Genomic DNA, 16866 nt, shown 5'->3' on the forward strand with positions numbered 1-16866 from the left:
TCACACAATAAGGCAAGTGCTGTGAGCATCAAATTCTTAGCGATTTGTACCATGATATTTTTCTTATATACAAACATAAACACAATCGCATATATGTGTCTTTCTTCTCTGGATACAGCTAATTACTTAGAGCCAATTAATTGCGCTTAAACTTATGTCAATCAAATCATTTCTTAAAAAATTTAAACTGATAATATAAGATATATAAATAATTATATCTATCTCGATCTAATATGCTCTTTATGCAGGATTTTTTTTTGTTTTGTCTAAAATTTTGTAAATTTTTTATTTGTCTTTTTTTTAAATAAATAAAGATTGAATAATTCTAAAATTCTTAAAAACTTAAAACTGATAACAAAATATAAATAATTATATCTTTAACAACTTAAATATACGACTAATTTGCACGACCAATATCTTATCGGAATTATTAAGAAAAAAATTATATTGCACTAATCTCATATCATATTATATCATATATGTATCCTTTTTTTATTAAGGTTGGTGACTCACATTTTTTAGTTCCGTATTGCTAGCTAGTGAAATGAACTATCAGCCCCAACCAAAACAAACCTATCAACAAATCACGTTCTACAAATGTAAGAGGCTCCTATGATGTGCTTCTTGTGAATGAATACATTCTCCATCTATAATGCCTTTGATCTTCGGTTTCACTTTGATTTCTTTTCTTTTTGGAAGTTATATATATAAACTAAAGCTTGAAAATATATATAGTGGAACGGTAGGTAGGTATAACTAGTGAAAGAAAACAGGTCTACCGATAAAGCAAATTGAATTTAATTAGTTCCCATATATTGTACTTGGTTTGTGATTATCAAAAGCTATATATATCATTACTAATAGATAAAAAATTAGGAACTAATATTGTATAGCCAACACTACATCGAAGATTTATTATAAGGAAAAAAATATCTAAACTTTTTATAAATTTATAATTATAAATACGTAGAATGAGACATACAAATAATTATATTTTTAATATATATATATATATATATATATATATATATATATATATATATATTGAATTTATGTGAATTTTGTACATACTTTATTTTTTTTATTGGTTTGATGTTGAAACTTAAAATTATTTTTTTTATGTAAAATACACTAATAAATTATTTCAATCTTAAAATTATGTTAATTTTTGTTACAAGTATGTCTAAATGATTCCATGTAAATCGAATTAATTAAATTGAATTTATACTTTGTATCGATTCGATTTAGTCGAATTAATTTGATTCGATTTACTACTAATATAATATATATATGTAAAATTAAATTTAATTTACTACTAAAGAATACACACATATATATATATAGAATAAACTATTTGTACATAATATTGAGATTTATTATTTTTTAGATTTAAATGATAGTGATTTACATAGTATATACCGTATACTATACATGAGAAAGAAGTAAAGAACACATTTTGAGGGGTTCCGTTTTTTGTGATAATGGCAGTCACAAGAATGAAGCAAGCAGCAGCAGTTATTGTGGCAGTCATGCACATTATTCAACAGAGAGAGGAACAGAATTAAAGTGTGTGTGAGGTGCATGGTGCTTCATGCTGCTGCCTCTCTCTCATCTGCATACTCCAACTCCTACACTTACATCAGTCCTATTCAATTCTTGTGGCCACAACCACATGCGATAACACCACCCTGGCCCCTTTCTTTCTTCATTTTCGTTCCATGCATTTATCTCACCATCGTCCATATAATGTATACGCCCTATTATTCATCTTGAAATCTGATTTAATTTGATTACTAATGCAAAATTTGAGGTAGTGGACATAATAATAATAATAATAATAATAATAATAATAATAATAATAATAATAATAATAATAATAAACTTATTATAACAGTTAAAAAATATTATTATTTATATATCTTTTTCTATCAAATTAAACTTTTTTTAAAAAATAATTTTATTATTGTAGTATTAAAATTTTTGTAACTAAAAGATTTAAAATTTAATCTTTGTTATTATCAAAAGAGTAGAAAAAAATATAAGACAAATAAAAAGAAAAAATAAATTTATGTAAATAATTTATGAAAATATAAAAAATTTAAGTTTTTTAAAAAAATTATTTTATAAAAATAACTACTCTTTCCTTTTGAAATAATATGAATAATGATTTCTGATATTTAATTGAAATAATGTAGCTAGACTTTTGTATCTGTCCTATCAGATGTTTGTTGCCCCGCATCTAACTTTGAATTCAATGTCTAACTATATATATATGCCACCAATCTTGATGAAACTATCGGCAGAGAGAGAAAAAAAATGTTTCCTTTCGTATTCAAGGTACGTATACTTATGGGAACCAAAAAATTATCTTAGCCAATCACCTAGCTAGGTTATCCATCAATTCACAAAGGAAAATTTTCCTTTTATTTTCTCTCTTGAATACTCTGTTAAATAGATAATTTTCCTTTTCATTTAATAATATAGTTTAAATTTTTAAAAAAATAATTTGATGATATTATATTATAATTTTTATGATTAAAAAACTTTAAATTTCAATTCTTATCAATTTTAAAAGAAATGTTTAATATAAGACAAATAAAACAAGTTGTCCATAACAAAAAATTCACTACATAAATCTAAAAGAGGATGATTTCATATATTTCCTGCTAGCTATATTAAAAAATAATAAAAGTAACCGAAAATTTGTATGGCCAAATTTATGTAAAATCAATTATTAGTAGCATGTAACTGAAATTTTTTTTTTTAAATAATATTGGCCTGACTGTGGTGATATAGGTAACCCAATATTAAAGTATTACACCAGATTTACCACCATATTCAAAATATATTAGCGGTAACACACTACTTTAGACATATATAAACGTATATTACAAATATATTATGCTAGGGTAATGCTAGGCAGCCAATGGCTTAAGTGTACAATGTGTATAATGGGTTAAACCTTTGGTCCATGAATAAAATGAACATCACCCACACTATCCAGAATAACCATCCGAATACCAGGGATAATAAACATCTCATGTCATAAAATCACTCATCCTAAAAACTTAAGTTAATTTTGGAGTTCACCAAGGATCAAACCCTTGACCTTTCAAATCTAGAACTCTAATACCATGTCATGAACCCACTCATCCCAAAAGCGTAACCTGACAGGATAATGTAACACTAATGGTCATATCTCTAATACTTCCTAAATCTCTATTGTACACATTGTACGCTTAGACCATTGGCTCCCTATACTTTTCCATTATGCTAAAATAGAGTTTAATAACTAAAGAGTAATGTTAAGGATACAATAATTTAAAATTAACACAATAATTTAAAATTATCTTAATTTAATATTTATAATTTTATATGTGTGACATCTATTATTATATATTTATATTACACTTAATACTATACATTTATTTCAGCCAAGGTTCTGAAAATCAGTTTGAATTGGTCGATTAGATATAATAGTCCATTTTAAAAATTGACGAGAAAAGCGATTTGGTTAATAGACATAATAGTCCATTTTAAAAATTGATTTTGGATCGTTGAACTAATTGAGAACTGTCTAGTCAAATCGAACTGGAACTCGGCTGATTTTTCGCTTTTAACAAAAAACGATGTTGTTTCATTCAATTAAAAAAAAAGGTAACCCTAAAGCACTCAGCCACTGCCACTCTCACATCAGTAGCAACATCTCCTTCCTCTGGAGCTCCTCCCTCATTCCCTCAAAATCACATCCTTCCTCCGTCCAGCCACTAGCCTCCATAGTTGCATCCAGTTCTTCCTTGAAAATCATGGCCCCCATACATAGCGCCATCATTCGTCTCACCATTGCCGCTTGGTTTGTGGTGGTTGTTTGTTGATCCTCCTAGTTTGTTGTGTTTGAAGGTCTTTCCCTCGTTCACTCAATGACAACGTCTCCAAGTCTTGCTCCGCAGCTCTTCACTCGTTGTCCGTTCGTAGTGTTTGTCACCAACTCGCCAGTTTTCGTCGCCACCTTTCGGTCGTCTGACGATCTCCCTCAAATCTTTGCTACCTACCCTCGTCGAAGGTAATGCCTCGGATGCACTAGAATTGTTCAGTGCTTGTTCTTAGTTCACTACTAGAAAATTACTTATTACAGACGGATATTTTCGATAGATTTTATCCCACGGAAATAAAGACAGATTTTGCGAGGGAATTTTTGTTAGAAACAAAGAAAAATGAATTAGTATGAATTACAGACAAAAAAGAGAATCTCTCGATAATTCTGTCAGAAAAATTAGTATTTTTTCATGAAAAATAATTACCGATAGAAAATCCATCTGTATTTAAATGAGAAAAATGATGTATTTTATTAAATTATTATAGATAAAAAATCCGTTTGTAATTTAAAATATTCCATCGGAAGATATTGACTTAAACCTAACTTAACCCCACTCTCTCGAGCTCTATTCACACTCCACACAAATAAAACACGAGCTTCTTCCTCTCTCTGTCACAAGAGCTGCTTCTTCTCTCCGTCGCACGAGCTTCTTCTGCCGCTGCTCGCGTCGCATGATATCTCTCTGTCATCCCTTCTGTTGCACGAACTTCTTTTGTCGCTGCTCTCATTGCGTATGCTCCCTTCGTTGCTATGGTCGCAGAGCTCTCTCTGCCGCTCTCGTCGCATTTGCTCCCTTCATCGCCGACGTCGTAGAGCTTTCTCCGCCGCTGCTTTCATCGCGTCTACTCTCTTTGTGAATTTCAGATATACTCTGATTTTGTAATTTTGTTGCTTAGGGCTCAATTTTTCTATGTCAATTTTAGGTTTATTAATTTTTCTTTGCAGTTTCTATCTTCTTGTTGCTATTGATGCTGATTGAGCTTATTGTAGTTTTAGTGATGAAAGAGGTTCATCTTCACATGCTAGTATCTCGAAATAGATGATAATTTCGCCCTTTCTATTCTCTTTTTTCTGTTTAAATGTTTCTAATTTTCAACTTAGGGATTTGATCACCTGTTCTGAGCTTGTTCCACGATTATACTCTATTTGTAAATTTTTGTATGTGTGGATAAATGCATTTGCTTTAGTTTGAAATGAACAACATTTTATCTCAATTTGAGCTTGAACTATTTATATTGAGCTATTATGTGTATAATTCTTGCTGTAGTTCTTAGTTCTTTAGTTGCTACTCTGAATTCTTAGCTCAGTTTATCGATACTTGGAATTTATTGCAATTTTCTAGTATATGCATTTGTAAATTTTAGTTGTTTATAAATTTACTTAAATTTAGTTAATTTTACTTTTAATTCATCCCATTCATATTGTATTGCTCCTTACAAATGCTAAGGTACATCAAAATATGTACATCGAGAGTGTTTAGATTACTGGCTTGCGGTTAAAGTATGGATGCTGTCTATATTTTAGTTTCAACAGTTTGTATACTATCGTAATATCAATCTATATACTATTTGCATAGGATAACAACTATGTGGTTCATAAGTGATGAATACGATTACTAGTTAAAGGTTGCCAACTTATATATGACAATGAGTAGATGCCAATTTTGTTGATATTCAGATTTCTTTTTCAATCTATTGTTATTAAGCTAGAGCAATTTTAATCTATGATGTAGTTTGAATTACTCTATTAAAGAATGCATGTGTATAATGTAACAGGTTCTAAGCTCTGGGCATCATATTCTGAGACTAAGTTTGGGCATAATAGAAGAGCATTGAGTGTGATCAATCAGAATATAGTGCAAGGTCGACCTTATTCTTGTGTTGTTAGCAAGAGACCTTTGCCATTTTCAACTAATCTTATTTTACTTTACTTTTTTTTTGGATAGAAATATTAATTTCATGACTTCTAAGGTAATTATGTTAAAATCTTAAATGCCTTCAACTAGGTGAATATATTTGTGATTAAATTTTATATTGAACGTTGTGTCAAACGTTAAATTTTTACTTTTGGGTGATTTTGATGCTTTTATGTTACCTTGCTTTTGATGAAACTTATTTGTTTCACATGTTCCTTTATTCATTTATTTTCTCCATTTCTTTGAATTTGAATGTTTGGAAGTCTAATAGCAGAATGAGGAAAGATGGAAAAGAGGAGCAGGAACTAAAAACAGGCCAACGATGTATGTGCATGTTATTTTATAAGGAATTCCATGTTTGATATCTTATTTTTATATCAACGATGTATGTTTGATATCTTATTTCTATATTCCATGAAGTTTCTATACTTTGAAAAGTCCCTTCTTTTTACTCCAAATTCTGTAGGATTGGTTCCTTGACAAAGGCCACTTGGTATATCTTTTATAAATGCCATTTATAGATTTAAAGTTTGGTGCTTTAAAATTTCTTTTCATTATTATTTCCACACAATTGCAACAATTTGATTATAAAAACAAGTCTTCTTTTTTTTTTTGTGATAAAGGTACATGCAATGCCTATGCCTCTCATTTTGGAGCCTTCTGCTTCTGAGTTCGTCAAGCTTCAAAAATTCCAACACTCAGATTTGGTAATATAAGCTATTATGCTAAGACTAAGTTTATTGATCATAGTGTACCTGTAATTTTACTTATTCTTTTTTTGGGCAGGATTGTCAAAGTTACTTTGGATAGGCCTAAAAATAAGAATACCATAGACACCAAATTAATGAGAGGGTTAAAACATGTATTAGAGTTAATTAATCAAGATTCTTCTACTAATGTTGCCATCATCACCAGTTCAGTTCTTGGTGTCTATTGTGCTGGTGCCGATTTGAAAGTATAATAAATAAATATATATCACACTCTGCATTTTGAAATTAAATTCATTCAGATATTATGTTACTATTGACTTATAGGAACGCAAGGCGTTTACTACATCTGAGGTTCGGGAATATTCAAAAGCTCTTTGCGCAATTTTCTCATTTCTAGAGGCATATGATATACATTTGTGTGTTTCGTTTGAATCTTGTATTGATATACTTTTGTGCCTTGCTACTCATGGACTGCTTGTATTTGGAGCTCAGTCAATGTTGTTTGGTGAAATAATGAAAGGTCTCCCAAATTGAAGGAAAATAAAAAGATTATTATGGATTATTCATGCTAAATAAACATTATTATATAATTACTATGTTGTAATAATATGCTTCGTATCATTGTCTTGTATTTAATACTATGATCACATGCAATCTGTCAAATCTGGATCTCTTTTCCAGGGTTATTCCCTTGAAAATCACAACTAGTGAAGGTGGATATGGTCTACATGAGCTACTGAAAGATCGAAAAAGTGTTCTCAATGGTATGTTCCTTCAAAATATTTTTTTCTTGTAGCGTACATTTTCTAGCACAAGTAGCTTCTGAGGGGATGGATTTCATATTTTAGAGAAAGCTAAAGTGGATGCATATTTTCTTCATAGTCTATTTAGAGTAAGATGCTTGGGTATTTGTTCACTTGTTTGCTAATATAGACTTACAAGCCCTTCAAATACTAATTGATATATGTAAGTATTATTTCAAAGGGATTTTCTGTACTGTATTTGTGGCCTTCATATTTGGTTGACCCTATCTAATTATTTTTCAATCTTTAGGTAATGCTTGGGTTTGAAAATTCTGTACACTCTGATTTCTTTGATATCCCTTATATTAGTAGAAACCTCTTAAATTTCAACTTATGTATTTTTGTTGTCTTTTAACATTTGATATCTGTTCTAGTTTCTAAATACAATTGTAGATTTGCTAACTCATGCTTTTAAATTGAACAAAAATTTCTTGAGCACGACTTTCTCTTAGAGAAGTTATCTCATGCGGCTTCAATATATGTTATCAATGAAGAGAGTGAGCCGCCGTTCTTTATTCACTTTTTTAAATGGGATTCTGGAAAATCTGCAGTAAGTTTCTCAATGCAATTACCTAATATGACTTCAAATAGTTTTTAAATTCAGACTATTGTCCTTTCCTTTTCTTACCTTGTAGATGTTGGAAAATTCATTTCAGAAGAAGCTTACAATAGTAAAAAATAGGGGTGCTCCACTTCTAGATGTAAGGCTTTTAATTCCATCGGGATTCGTCACAAGAAAGTGGTTTCCTTTGACAATTTTATGAGGCACTGTGGTTTAGTTTGGTTGCTAATGAACCCATTTCTGATGTTGGGTTAAGTCATTTGAAGTGAATAATGATGATGATGATAGTGCATCATCAGAAAATGTTATCTTGATCAACAAGAAGAATTTGTATGATTCTGACACTCTTTCGTGATATATTCTTTACTCAAATTAGCATATTTTGTTAATTAATCATGAGTCCTTTTATTCTTGAATGCTAATTAGATATGCTGTAATGTATATTATGTTTGTCTATGTGATTTTTGGCTTTTTTTTTCAATTCACAGTGTGTTTGATGGAGTAAATTTAGAAAAAAAATCTAAACTATTCATTTTGTAATGGAAAATTCTAAAAAAAATGTTTTACCTTATTGACAGATTTATAGACGAAAAATCCATCTGTATTAAGAGTTGTGAATGCTTTTCTAGGCTTTAATTACCAACAGAAAATCTATCGAAAGTTTTGACTCTAGCTACTGACAGAGAATCTGTCAGAAAATATGAAATTTTAAGCAAAATGGAAGGGATGATTACTGACAAAAAATCTGACATTTTAGTGAAATAGAGGGAACGATTATCAAGAAAAAATCTATTGATAATGGAAAAAATCTATTAGTAAATTACCGACGGAAAAAATCTGTCGGTAAATAATTTTTGACGAGGCTTTTATAGAGGGACAAAATTCGTCGGTAATAAAAAATCCGTCTGTAATAAAGACTAAATCTATCTGTAATAAGCAATTTTTTAGTTGTAGTTGATTGGCTTTGCTCACTGCTTCTTGCTTGTTCTTGGTTGATTAACTCTGTTACTATCTTACTACTTGATAAATTGATACTAATTCAATTCACATTCTTGCTTGTTTTTGGTTAATTAACTCTATTTTTTGATGGGGAATTAAGTTATTTGACTTTTGAGTTTGTACTTTAAAATTATTTTGAAAATCTTGTTATTCTTAGTTAAAAAAATTGTGCTAAAAGCTTGAAATTTTTAAAAAAATTTGTTGCTGTTGTGTAAGTTATTGTGATTTAATTGTTGGTGTTGTTTTATTTTAAATTCTAATTAGTGTTGTTGTCATCTTATAATTTGCTATAATTTGTTAATTTGGTGTAATTTTTTACTATCTTTGTTTTAGTTGTTTAGTTATTCTCTGTTTATTATTTTAACTGTTATTGTGAACTTGTTAATAATTTGCTAATTTTTCTTGTGTTGATTGTTAACTTGTTTTAATTGTTCATTGTGTTAGTCATTGTGGTACAAATTCTCTTGTTTTGACGGCTTTCTCTTTGGTTCTGGATAAGTCTATATTTAGCTTAGATGAACTTCTTTATGTTGTTGTTTTTATATACAAAGAATATATAACTATATACAGTGTGGTACAATTCTTCTTCATATTCTTGTCTTTTTGCACTACAAGAAAAACGTTGAATATCGTCAAATTTAGCATTGCAAGTTAGCGGTAGATTTATCGACGAATTTATTGTCAGACTTGGCAATAAAATCGTCGGAAAAACCATTTACTCGCGGATTCTGGTTTTCGACAGTAAATTCACCCATAATAATTAGAGGGAAAAAATTGGCGTGATCATTACCGTCGGATTTAGGATCGGATTTTTCCGATGGTAAACCTAATTGGTTCAATCTTGCGTTTTGGCCACTCGCTGATTCATTACTGACGGATAAATCTTATCCGCCGGTAAATTCAACAGTAATCTTGCCACAAATTCGAACTAGAAATCCTCTCCCTTCTCATTTCGAATTACAATCGCTCTCTTTCCGCACCCTCTCCCCCTTTATTTTCTGAGACTGATGGAAGTGTTTATAATTTTTTCATTTCTAATGAATATGATGCTGTAACTATTTGGTTAAATTTTTGGTAAACTGTTTACCGACAATTATTTTTATTATTTTGTCCGTAATTTCGACGATACTCAACGAATTTTTTGTAGAGTTGATTATTGGGTGATTGTGTTTTTATTAAATTGTTAACTAATTTTTGTTGTTGGTAAATGATGGCTGCTTTAATTTTTGTCTAATTATTAATTTTTATAATTTTTTTTCAGTTTTAGATGACAGTATCAATCAAAAAGCACTTAGGGATAATAACATATCTGTAAAAAATAGTTTGGCTTTTAATTCTCTCAGTTTCAATGATACTTTTCATCTTCCTATTAGATTATAATTATGATTTAGTATTTTTAATTATATTTTATTTATTATTTTAGTAATTATTTTGATTGAATTACGATTGAACCGATTAAATCAATAAATTAATAATAAAAATAGTTTAATGACTTGTTAAATTTTCAAAACCTTAATTTCAACAGTAATTAAGGAATACAAACGAAAGCCAAAACAAACAAATTCTAGCTCCTTATATTTTCCAATCTATGGTCCCCAACCATTTTTTTAACCCAATAACATTAACTCTGATATTTTGGCTGGCCTAATAATTAGTTATGTTACTGAGAGCCTGAAAAAAAAGTACCTAGATAATTAAGAGAGCTGTAAAATTTCTCTTAATAATAAATAATTATACATCATAAACAAAGAGTTAGTTGAGTTTCCCTATCCAATCTGGGAATTTGGGGTGCCACCAAACTAGAATAATAAAAATTCAACTTTTGAATAAGATTGACAAAAGGAGATTTTAGATTCGGGCCCAAGAAAATTAAATGAATAGTATAGAAATCTTTTGGAAACGCCAAGTGGACCACACAACAACACAATACAAGAAAAGTATTGACCCCATTACACATGATTAAATTTCACAGAGAATTCTCTATTGCATAATAAATATTATTTGCATTATTAGGATTAAATCTAAAAAGAATCCAAAATTATGGATCCCTTTCGATCTGTTGCGTTCTCAAACGATATAGCAAGCTACCAAAATCACAAAGCATAAGGAGTATGGAAGAAAAAGCAAAGTTTGGTTAAGAACAAAATTTATTGAATACCCAAAGGCCAGTGGACTCAGTTGTGGTCCCCCAATCCAACGGATGGTAATAAGAAATTAAGAATAGATACCAAATTCATAAGAATACTTCTCTTCTTGCCCATCACATCATGCATCATCACTATGTTTAATTTCTCATCCCCTGAATTTTCTTTTTCTTTTTACTTATTATTATTATTATTATTATTATTATTATTATTATTATTATTGAGGGATTAATGGAGTGCAAAAATTTCTAATCTCTCTTAGAATAAAATGACGACCATGCATGCATTCAGCAATTCTGTTGATCTACGTGTTGGATTCCAATTCATCCATTTTCCATTTTTCTTTTTAATGAAGATTATGAATAATGATCATCAGGTCTCAATAATCTCATGTATCATACATGTCATCATGCTTCTAATTTACACCCCCACAATATTTGAAGAATTTAAGGAATCACTCTTTTTTTTTTCTAAAACAAAAATAATATATATGTTTCAAGTGTTTCAAAAATATTAATATTTTAATAATTTTAATCATTAATCTAATTATATACATATTTTATAATATTTATTAATAATTAAAATTACTAAAACACTATATTTTTAAAACATTTTAAAATCTTTTATTACTATATATTAAGTCGTCTGAGTATAATATATATATATATATATATATATATATATATATATATATATATATATATATATATATAAAAGAGGCGGCAGACAATGAATAATTAGCGAAACCGCTGATAATAAAAGACGGTGGTTTATAAACTGCTGGTAATTCATTTTGCGGTGATTTAAAACTGCCACAAAATCCTAAAAATTGTCGCTAAATCCCGCATCCTTGTAGTGATATTCTAAACCGTTGTCATTTCATTATAATTGAATTGTTTTAATTTTTTTAGCCTTACATTACATGTGCATAGTGCATGCGGGCAATATATCCTGATGATGTATGAGAATGTCACCGACGCTCGCTAACAAAGGTTTAAGGGTGATGCACCTTGAATTGGGACCAATATTAAGGAGATCATCAACTAGCTAGTAGCTACACTATCAATCATATAACTATTACTACAATTGAAATATTATATATTAAAAAATAGGTAAAAACTCAGTTATAGTCAATTTCACATGAAGTTGATAACTGAGAGTCGTTAGATAAAAAATTAGTTAAATTAGTTAAATTATTTAATGGCTCTTAACTATCAATTTTACGTAAAATTGACTACACCTGAGTTTTTACCTAAAAAATAATATGTTATGTTTATGATTTTCTAGAAGAAAGTTTATACATTTCAGCAAAAATGTGTTTATGTTTTTTATTCATTTTAATATAAAATCCTGAAATAATTGAAACATATATACTGGAATTAAAAAAAAAAAACTAAAAGTAGTTTTTCTTTTTCTACCAAGAATTAACAGTACAATTAAGGACGAAAAATTTAATTAAACTAAGATTTTATTGCCTGTTACGTGGGTGAAATTTGTTCTTATCAATTGGTCAAGCATAACTCAACACGAGAGGATGCGGAATTTGCTTTTAATTGTGATATCTAGTGTACACGAAGTCACTGGTATAGGTTGTAAGATTCGCGAGTCAAGGTGATGACGGGACTAGACTTTTGGAGTGGCGAGGGTGGTATATGTTCAAGTCAGAATGGATCTAAGAGGTATATATGAAGGTTAAGAATATGTCGTACTTGAGGGAGTCCTTGAACCCTTTTATATAGTATGAGATAATTATCTTATCTTATTTTGTTGGCTAAGATAAGGGAGATATTCGATTTTGAATGTTGGTTAGGGATTTGGAATTATTAGGCCGATTTGGGCCATGAGGGAAGGCTGGACCTGGGTAATTTGGTTTAGAGACTGCTCTGATGAGGGACTCGAGGATTGGGTCTGGATCAGTAGCCCCGAGAGCGAGAGAGTGAGTGTGCACGATCTCATCACTAAAGGAGCTTTTGATCTTCGCCGTGCAACTGTGAGCCTGGCAACGGAGGGCAACATCTGTGCTTCCTAGTTGAAGTCGGAAGTTCAAGGAATGTTTGGTCGTTGTGTTACTCGTCCGTTGCTTTTCCCGAAGAAGGATTTTATCAGTTGCGATTACCCAGGCATCATAAATGATGCTTTAATGCGGGAAAGTTTTTTTTTGTATTTTCCTTGTAATTATTCGATGTGTTTTAATTATTCGAAAATGTTTGGGGTTTTCGGGTTTTATTTTTCTTTCTTTTTTTTTTTTTTTTTTTTTTTTTTTTTTTTTTTTTTTTTTTTTTTTTTTTTTTTTTTTTTTTTTTTTTTTTTTTTTCGAAATGTTTGGGTTTTCGGGCTTTTATTTCTTCTTGCCTTGTTATTGAAACTGCTTATTTCTCTTTTCTCTGAAAGTTCTTTGCCTGTGATTGCCCATTCTTCTTCCGTTTTTCTTGAGTGTTTTTTTATATCCCTTTCCTCGAGTTGCTTTTGGTTGCATTTGTTGGTGTTGTGTTTAGCTTCTACATTCTTCTCTTGTTTGTTTTCTCCAAAATCAGGTTAGTGTTAATTTCGTTGCTTCCATTTTATCTTATTTGCTTCTGCATTATGCTTTGTTCTTTTTAAATAGTGGTAGTTAGGAAACTGAGGGTGCTATGGTTTCGTGTTTTGTGGGAATTGGTAGAGGAAAGGGGGCCATTTAAGCATGTTAGAATTTTGTATGGTTTTCTTGCTCAAGAAAGTGGGCTGACGGTGGTTGCCATTTTCGATTTTAGGTATGGTTTGTCGGAGAGTTGAGGGCACTAGGGCTCCCATTATCCCAGCTGAGGTGTTCCCATCAGTTGCTATTGGGTGACCTTTGATGTGTGGGGGATGCCCTCCAGGGTTACGGAGGAAGATCTCCAGAAGTTGTGCAATGATGGACTGATTTGTGGAGGTGGCAAGGCAGAGCGACAATACGAGCTTTTGCTTCCTGGGGTGGATGAGAGGGTTTGCTATATAAACCCTGACTCTCCCCAAGTCACAGACTGGTTGTGCGTCTATGAATCGATGTTTACTCGGTTGTGGTTGCACCTTCCCTTCTCCCCATTTGTTTAGGCCTTGTTGAATCGGTGTTCAGTGGTTCCATCTCAGCTGCATCCTAATATTTGGGCGGCCATCTGAAATTTTGAATTAGTTTGTGACTATTTAGAGCTCCCAACTCACGTGGAGTTCTTCTTATATTTCCTATGCACCCTTCCGACCAAAGAGGGGAAGTATAAGAAAGGCTATGTATCTTTTCGAGCCCATCCGAACCAACATATCTTCAGGTTGTTTGAGGATTTCTTCCACACTTTTAAGGAGAAATACTTTAAGATTCGACCTGCCGGGGGCATCATCCTTTCTGGCTGACCCTTGAGGGAGAACGTTATTTTGCTACGTATTGGAATTTTGGTACCGGTGCGTCTTACTTAACTCGAATTACATACAAGGGTTTGTCTTCCGAGAACAAGGATATCGCCGATGTTCTATTGTCAGTTTTTGGGGATAGGCCGTTAAACCTTCGGGACGTAATGGGAGACTCGGTGGTGTGTCATACTTATGTTGGTGGGTTTTGTTGTCTTATGTTTTTGTTTCTTTCTCCTTTATCGCCGAATTTGTAACTTTACTATAAAATTTTTCTATCCTTTTTCAGTTGAGATGGTTGGGGGTTTGACCACGCTTGCTGATACGAAATTTTCACAAAACTACCGGCAAGTGCATCGGATCTTATCAAGTAATACCATGATGAGTGAGTTATCATTCGCACGAGGACTAACAGATTAAGCAACCATGATTAGTTGATTATTCTAGTTAGATGATTCATATTCGAGTGAAAATTAATCAAAGAGAACAAGCATAAAATTAAATAACTTGGCATTAAAGTAAATATCTAGAAATAAATGACTGGAATTCAAATGACTTAGCAATGAAGTAGATGAAAGCAATAAAATAATAAGAATTAAATCAACTGAAAGCCATAAAAGTGCATAAGTATATAAAGCAATAAATTTGCATAAGTAAATGACAAAAATTTAAAGAGAACAATTAAATAAAAACAATTAAAGACAAGAAGTAAATGACAAGAATTAAAGGGTAATAATTAAATAAAAGCTAGTAAATGACATGAATCTTAAGAAAGCAATAAATGAATTAGAAGAGTAATATGAATTAGAACATTAAGGATTGGAGATGTTGAATCTTCATGAATAAATGAAACCCACTCCCTTCTCAATCATGCAAAGTTAGATCTATGACAAATCATAAGTAATTGAACCCCAATTCATTGGTGATTCAATTTCTCTTAACTCAATTAATTGCCAATTTCTCTATCAACTACTCATGAGAAGATGTGAAGTTTGATTTTTTATTCAAAACCACATCATTCTTGAGATTTAGATTTAGATTGATTCAATGCCACTTATCAAATTCTAAATCCAAAATCAAAAGAATGATGAGAGAAGAGTTTCAAGCTCAATTTCTATAATCCCTTTTCCAAATTCTCATAGAATTCAAGTGAGATTCAAACTATTTTTCAATAGATTTGAATCCTTGTGATGAAGAACAAAACTCTCTCTTAGAACAACAAAGCTTGAATCAAGAAGAAGAGAAAGATAGCATCAATTCATTATGCAATAGAGCTCCTCTCCTTAATGGAGTTTTACTAAGTTCTTAGCTATGTTGTTTCTGTTTTGTATACATATGTTATAGATTCCCATCGCCCTTATTATTATACTTTTTATACGAGAGATAGGAGTCGTGATATGTAATGTTTATATATATATATATATAAAAGGTGCTATGTCTGGTTTGTATCTATGCATGTACGTTTTTCCAAACAAAAAGTAATTCCAATTTTAAAATAGAAGTTTATACGGTTTCGAGTTTTAAATGGCTCCTATCTTATTATAAAATATATAAAAATCATCCTAATATCCACACTATCAGAGTGGCGCAGCCGGAAGCATGACATTCTGTTAGTAAGAGTGTTATAGCATCCTTAGGTCTTTTGAATTGCATATTGTGGGTACCATGTGATTTGAATTCATTATCTATGATTACACAATTTCTTAGAAAAATTGATGTATTTTGTTGTTTGGTGATGTGTGTCCATTTTGCCTATTGCTTTGATCTCCAAGTTTATGCCTTTGTTCCTTGTTAGAATGTTGAACCTAATTTATTTGAATGTGTGCACTTCACATGCTTTAAATAATTCAATTGGAATATTGCACTCGACTTGCGTAGCTGGATTATGAGCTTTCCCCATAACATCTTTTTGAAAACTTTTCAAGTTGTAAGGAACCATTCTTCCTATGTACTCTTTTTCAACTAAACTCTTTTCTTTTCTTAAATTCCATAACAACCATGTTTCTATCATCTTCGGTTGATTAGGCAATGCGAATAACTTTGAGTGGTGTTATTGATTGGCGTATGATTTCTACTTTCACTTTGTTTCATAATTTTACTCACACATCCAATCATTTCTTTTGCATCAGTCTATTTCACAAATACTTGATTATTCGCCTAAGTATTCTTATGCTTGTTGTTGATTTCTTATTATTTCAACTTGCATCTTTATCTTTCAAGCATCTTAGGCACATTAAAATGAGTGAGCATTTGCATACTTTGTGTAGTTGTGACATCGATTTCAAGTGCTAGTGCGTGAGTTCTAAACCACGCGCAAACATAGAATTCATGCACTATTTTTCTTAATGTCCCAAACTAATCAATTCACTTCATTTTAGTGATTATTACCTCATTTTAGCAATATATTCTTCCTTGTCTTCAAATTTACTCGTCTTACTCGTCTTCGAATTATTACCTCATTTCTTGGAAATTCTCTGATAAGAAATTTGATATATA

The 16866-nt window shown here is 30.8% G+C and overlaps 1 long non-coding RNA gene across 6 annotated transcripts; it reads left to right on the forward strand.

Moving 5' to 3' along the window:
• Positions 1–4464: 4464 nt before the first annotated feature.
• Positions 4465–8323, forward strand: LOC112801433 (uncharacterized). Of its 6 annotated transcripts, XR_003201905.3 has the most exons (4): positions 4465–6116; positions 6416–6499; positions 7184–7266; positions 7941–8323. It is a non-coding gene; the product is annotated as an uncharacterized lncRNA (long non-coding RNA). The 6 variants fall into 6 exon arrangements; XR_011862283.1 differs by having other exon boundaries at positions 6416–7266; XR_011862280.1 differs by having other exon boundaries at positions 7184–8323.
• The last annotated feature ends 8543 nt before the right edge of the window (positions 8324–16866 follow it).

Source organism: Arachis hypogaea, chromosome 1 (genome assembly GCF_003086295.3).
Source record: "Arachis hypogaea cultivar Tifrunner chromosome 1, arahy.Tifrunner.gnm2.J5K5, whole genome shotgun sequence".
Taxonomy (NCBI): Eukaryota; Viridiplantae; Streptophyta; class Magnoliopsida; order Fabales; family Fabaceae; genus Arachis; species Arachis hypogaea.